Source organism: Elaeis guineensis, chromosome 3, assembly GCF_000442705.2.
Source record: "Elaeis guineensis isolate ETL-2024a chromosome 3, EG11, whole genome shotgun sequence".
NCBI lineage: Eukaryota > Viridiplantae > Streptophyta > Magnoliopsida > Arecales > Arecaceae > Elaeis > Elaeis guineensis.
In genome coordinates this window covers 2,577,545-2,584,378 of record NC_025995.2, presented here as the reverse complement: position 1 = coordinate 2,584,378, position 6,834 = coordinate 2,577,545, and positions in this window count along the sequence as shown.

Genomic DNA, 6,834 nt, shown 5'->3' with positions numbered 1-6,834 from the left:
TTCGCTTCATAAACATCAATTAGATTAGGTTTAGGAGTCCTAATCAAGCCCAAAAAACTTCCCCAGCTGTTGGATCGAGACCGGGATCAACCCATACGTGGACCGCGCGACATGCGTGGAAAACACCCGCATGGTCCACAGAATCTGCTGTGCACCGTCTGATCCATGGTGGACCGGGCAATCGGGCCTCAAAGCAGGGCGCTGGGCCTAGGCCGCTCCCGCCTGGGCCTGGGTCGTGCTCCGCGCGCCCAGACCTGGGCCGGCCCACGTGCCCGGGCCTGGGCCGTGCCCCGCGCGCCCAAGACTAGGCCGACTCATGTGCCCGGGCCTGCCTGCTGGGCCACGCCCTGCGCGCGCCCAACCCACGTGCTGGCCACGCCTGAGCCACGCACTGCCGCACACGGCCACGCTGTGGTCGCTCCGAATTTCGTGCCGACTTCTCTTGTATGTATCTTCTTCGTCCGAATTTCGTTTGGGATGATCTTGATCTCGTTGAACTTCGTTTTTCATCGTGGACCTCGTTGTGGGCTCAATATAAACCGAATCTCGAGTTGTTAAATTCTAACAATATAAAAATTATATTTTTATGGGATGATCTTTTTCTAATCACTTTCTTTTGAATGCTCTAACCGAAAATCTTTTTTTTTTCATCTCTCTTTTTTTAAAAAAAAGATTCTTCGGTTCCCACTTCATGGGGACATCACTCAGCTCAGATTGAAAGAGATCTACTAGGTGGATCACCATCGGCGAAGTACCCTGAGCTCATCGGTAAGGACTCGGTGACTCAGAGCTTCTTCAAAAACTTAATGCGACTTCAGAGAGCTTTTTGGTTGAACACTTTCTGGCCTGATACAATTTAGGAAGAAATGGATTGGAAAAGAATCTAAATTTATTATTTCAGGCTATATCATCTGTTACCTAATCAACTTATAGAGGATTTCTACAGTTTGGGTTGTGGAGAGCCTGTTGGCCTTTGGGTGGCTAGTTGGCTTGATTTTTTTCATTTTTTAAATAAAAAGGCTGGCTTGCTTTGTTTATAGTAATATGGGGTCAATGATGCTCATGATACCACATGATATTGTGCAAGGCATCAGGTGTGTGCACATGTTAAATCTGGTTGATTTTGAAATAAATCTAAAATCAAACCAATTTAAATTAATTTTTTAAAACCAAAACTAAAACCGAACTAACCATCTACAAAAGTCACTTCTACCTGATTGAGATATTTGATCCATTTTGATTTATTAGGTTGATGCTCAATAAGTCAAATTAAATGGGTTGAGCTAAGTCTTAATATAAAAATTTTATTTTATTTATAAGAGAAAGTATAAGAAAAAATTAAAAAATCTATATATATATATATATATATATATATATATAGGGATAGGGCCACATCAAGACAATTTGAATTATTTTCTGAAAACTCAAACTGAAATCGCACAAAATTTTTTGATTCAAGATTTTCTCAAACCACACCAAACAATTTTTTTTAAAAAAATATATAATAAAGTGAATCAAAAAGACTAGTTTGGATCAAATTTGGGGTTTGACCAATCTCTGGCACATTGCTGTAAGGCATGATTTTGACCAAACAAGGCGCATGCTTAAAGTTCAATACCTGTCATGTCAAGCATATTACATTTATCCTCACCTACAACATCAAAGTCTAATCCACGTAGTGACCGAACGTTCCTATCACCCAATAGTACATGATAATGCTCTCCTTTTCCGCCGCCCGATAGAAGCTGTCTTCACCTTCTCCAAAAATCTCCTAGCAAGGGTTACAAACCTTAAGTTGATTTTGCTACAGTACTCTATTTTAATAAAATATTACAAAAATATTTAAGATATTATATATTATAATTTTTATATATTTTATTTTTTATTAAAAAATAATATTTTATTATTATATTTTTTTTGTTCATCTTTCATCCGTCATCCACGGCTTCCTTCACGCTCAATCCCCTCGGGCGGTGCCACACAAAGCTCCTTCACACGATGTCACCCCCCGCCCTGCCGCCCCCCAACCCCCACCCCCACTAGCAGTCCGTACCTTCTCGCTCTCGATCCCGACCCTTGCCCCTGGCGTCGCGGCTCCCTACGCGTCGTGTTGGCCCCCTCGGGCAGCTACCCCAGGATACCGTGGCTCCTCTGCGACACCGCCCCCTAGTTTCTCTACGGTCTCCCCCCATACCACGGGTACTATGGCTAACCACGGGCGTTGGGCTTCTTTGTGTGCCTCGCTCCCCCTTGGTGCCGAGGCTCCTCTGTGTGCTGCACCCCCCATCGCGGCTCCTCTATGCACCACCCCGACCTGGTGCAGTCCGTGGCTTCTCTACGATCCCCCGCCCCCCCTCCACAGGCGCTTGGGCATCTCTGTGCACTGCCCAACACCACTGCCCCCCTGCTGCACGCCCCCATAGTTTCCCCACCACACCCCCCTTGAGGTGTCGGTGGCTCCTACACCCATCCCTTCCCGCATGATCCACCCCACTCTCCCATGGTTCCCACCTCACCTCACGCCCTCACCCCCCTTTTTCGGCATGATTTTCCCACCGCATGTGCCCCCCACCACCCCTTTTTCATGGGCATAGATCTTCCACCCTCGATCTCCCCTCCCCATCTCGCGCACTTGCAGTTTTCCCACCACATACGGCCCCCTCGAGTGGTCCAAAGAGAAATGAAGATTTTTTGAAAATAATTAATTTGATAGTGGTATGAAATAACTTTGATCTTTGATTTATTTAGCGCACCAGTTATGTATATTAGTACCCACCAAGCTGATATTTGAGTGATCCATATTCAATCCTACGCTCAAAAATAGATAAAAAGATTAAAAAATCCTTTGGAGCCCTATAGCAAAACCCACCTTAACTTTTTTTAGAATCATAAGGGCTAAAATTGGCATTATGACTATAAATTAATACCCAACCAGGCTACTCTACACAACTATTAGGAGCCTGCCCGGCACCAACCCGAGTTCAAACTCGACCTAAAATACAAACAAGCCCAAACAGCATCGAGCCCAAGTAGGCATGACCCAAGCTTGACAATCGAAGTACCCTCCAAGCATCATCAAAAAAAAAAAAAACTCCTCCCAAATCTAGGGGTGGCAATTGGGTCGGATCGAACCGGATCAATATAGCTCAGATTAGAAATCGTTAATCCAAATCTAGCCTATTTATTCAATAGATCATAAATTTAGATCTAAATCTGATCTGTTTGTTAAATAAATAACCCAACTCGATCCACTTAACATATTTATTAAACAAATCAAATTAGATTAAATAGATAAAATAGATTAAATAGGTCAGATTAAATAGATCAGAAATAGATTAAATAGATTTTAAATAAATTAAACAGGTCTTATATGAGTTAAACAGTTTAAATGGGTTAAACAAATTATCTGACTTAATCTGATTTGAATATTAAATAGATTAAATAGATTATATATCTAAAATTTAAATTTGATTTAAATATTAAATAGATTTAATGAGTCGATCTATTTATGACTCAAATTCGTTTAACTTAAGCTCAAATATATTTATGATGGGTTGAATACAGATCAGATGGGTCAGATGATACTTTGCTAGCCCTTCCCAAATGCGAGTGGAGTTTGGAAGTGGTTAGAGGGGCAAAAAAAAAGGGAACAGTTTTGGCAACACAAAATGCCGTTCATGTGTGAGAGAGGAAGTGAGATGGAAGGAATAGGTTACATCATGAGAGGGAGAGAAGAAATTAAAGCATGAGATGTTCACGAGGACTTGGGTCTGGCCACTAGATCAAGTTTAGGTTAAGTAGCTCAACATATTAGTATAAAAATATTTTATATATTATTTTAATCATTATTTTATAATCACTTAATATAAATTATATCATATAATATATTCTAATTATCAAATTAAATATAATCAAAATTATTCTTCTGAACTCTGTGTCAGTTGTTCAATAATAGCATCAATTAGCATTTTATATAAGTCACTTGTGAAACGCATTCTATGATTTGAACCTCGAATATCCTCCCATAAGTGCAATCACCAAGCTAAAAGTCTATCTATAACTGCTCATTTACAATTTAGAAAATTGAGAGGAACATCGATGCCCTTAGGATATTTCAAAAAATTATTTTTAAAATATTCATATAATTTATATGTTTAAAGAAAAATAGTTAATAGATAGTTTATGTTTAATTTTAACCTATCCAAACAAAAATTAGAAGTAGAAGCTAATGATGCATTCTAGGAAAAATATGCAAACCTAGAATTTTGATAGGATATACATGCTTTTTTCCCGTACTTATCAAAGGATAGATGTGAAAATAATTTTTTTCTATAAAACATATGTTGTTAACAATAAAGTTGGTTTTAGATTTCTTTCTAATTTAAATAGAATAGTAATTAGGCATGAAAATTATGCTTTAAAAACATAAATAAATAAAATATAATAAAATCAATTTAAGATATAAATTGATTAAAATAAAAAGAAAGCAAAATGATAAGCATTTTATATGGAGTTGATTTTTTTTTATTTCTTGAATCCGAAAACATACTTAAAAGAGAATTTGAAAAATATAACATAAAAGTCAAATAATGCAAGATTATAGGTAGGAATATATTGAATTGAACTTTCCCCAATTTTAATAGGAGAAAAGGTACCTATTAAGGAGGCGTGGTGGTTAGGAGAGAGACTGGGAGAGAATATGAGTATATGCCCATAAATTGGGCAGATTTGGTGGGATAGAGAGAGAGAAATTGGATGGTGAATCTCATCCTGCTATCCTTTTCAAGATATGAGATTGAAGCTTCAAATAATGGGAGAGTTGAAATCTAGGAAGAGAGAGAGAGGTTTTTTTGATTTTTCTTTCCAAGTGGAGAGAATTTGACTAAATTGTAAAAGAAAACTTAGCCATACTTTTTTTTTTTTTTTTTTCAAAATATAACAACAGAGATTGGGATGAGGTTTAAATATTACTTGCTGGTAGCATGACGGTGCTACTCTTATATAGCAACCATTATAATAGAAAACTTAGCCAAACTTATTTCAAATATAAGAATAGAGACCTGGTTTAAATATTATCTAGGTAGCGGCTTGACGAAGCTACCCTTGTATGACATCCATTTAAGTTGAGATAGTTTATGATGAATGTCATATATCTCCTAAATTATAGCTAAATTATAAGCTTATTTTCTTCTTTTCTTTTTAATTCTTTAAATGATAAGCTTTTATTTACCTATATTTTATACAAAAATTAGTGGGAATCAAAAAAATATGTGATTCAAAGCTACTTTTCCATCAGGCAAAATTGGACTGGATCATTGCCTGTGTAACACGTGATTATGGTCCAACGAATTAAATCAATTTCTCACAGCTGATGTATATAGTGTGCGCTACTTGAGATGGTCTTACTTTGGTTTTTTGCTTCCAGTCTAGATGCATGTTATGCTTTAACCGGTCATTGGTTTATTAGAATTTTGTATTATACTTAAAAAAATAAAAACTTCATAGTTTATTTTTTTTTGGTAGAATTTTTTTTGTTTTGGACCCATTTGGTTCACGGGAAGTGAGGGAAGAGGAAGAACTTCTAAAAAAAATGAAGAGGAAGTTTTTTGTTTGATTGAAATTTTAAAAAGTGAGAGAATGTAAAAATCTTTTTTTATGATTTTCGTATTGTATGCATCATGTGCAATTAGGCTGCGCCAAATCCCATGGCAGAAACATGCCGCGCTATCCTTTGTATTTCACCAATTTCTGATTGCGCACTATCTACTATGCATATGCTTCTGGATTTGCCTTAATTCACTTGCACTGGTGCATATAATAATTTCTTCTTTCCATGGGAAGACATTTTCCACGTCTCACATGGATTGAAAAAGTATAAGAGAGATGAGTTTTGAAATTTCCCATAGTATTTTTTATTTTCAAATACTCTCCTCCAAAATATCATTTAAATATTATCATTATAAATATTAATATTATCTTAATATTTTTATATAATATTATGATATTTATTATTTTTTAATATTATTTTAATATTTATATTGATATAATATTTTTAATAATAATAATATAGTATTTATATAATATACTAATATTTATACTAACATATTATATTTATATCCATATCAATAAATTTATTATATTAAAATATTAATAAATATTAATATATTAGTATTATATTAATATAATAAATTATTATGATCTAGTGTTATATTATTAATATTATATTTATATCAATATAAATATAATAATATTATTTCTATAAAATTTAGGAGCAAAAAAATATAGTTTATATCTATTAAGAATATCATAGATGTTCTATATAATTTTTTTCAAAAAAATAGATACTTAACTAATATAAATTATTTTTTTATGATAAAATAAATTTATCAAAATTTTATTCTCAAAAAATAACTATGTAGAAGGAAAGTTACTCCAGCAAATCAAATAAGTTTTATATATCCTTATCTTTATCTCATAGATTTTATTTTCTTCGAGTGAAAATAAAAAAATATTTTAATAGAGGTGTCTATTTATTCATAAAAAATTAAACACAGTATTTTTTTTCATTCTATCTATAATTATTTTATTTTAATAAATTTTGGTGACCAATGGCTTCATTAGTCGCCATCTTCACTTTTTTTAAAAAAAAGTTAAATGCCGTACGTTAACCTTTTTTTTTTTTAAAAAAAAAAGGGAAAATGCCGTGCGTTACGTTAAATAAACTTCGTTTCGCTATCAAATATATAAAAATCGAAAACACGAAAAGCCCGGGCTCTTCTTTTCCAATTTGGGCTCATCCTAATTACACCCTAAATTAAAAGCAGAATAATTTGA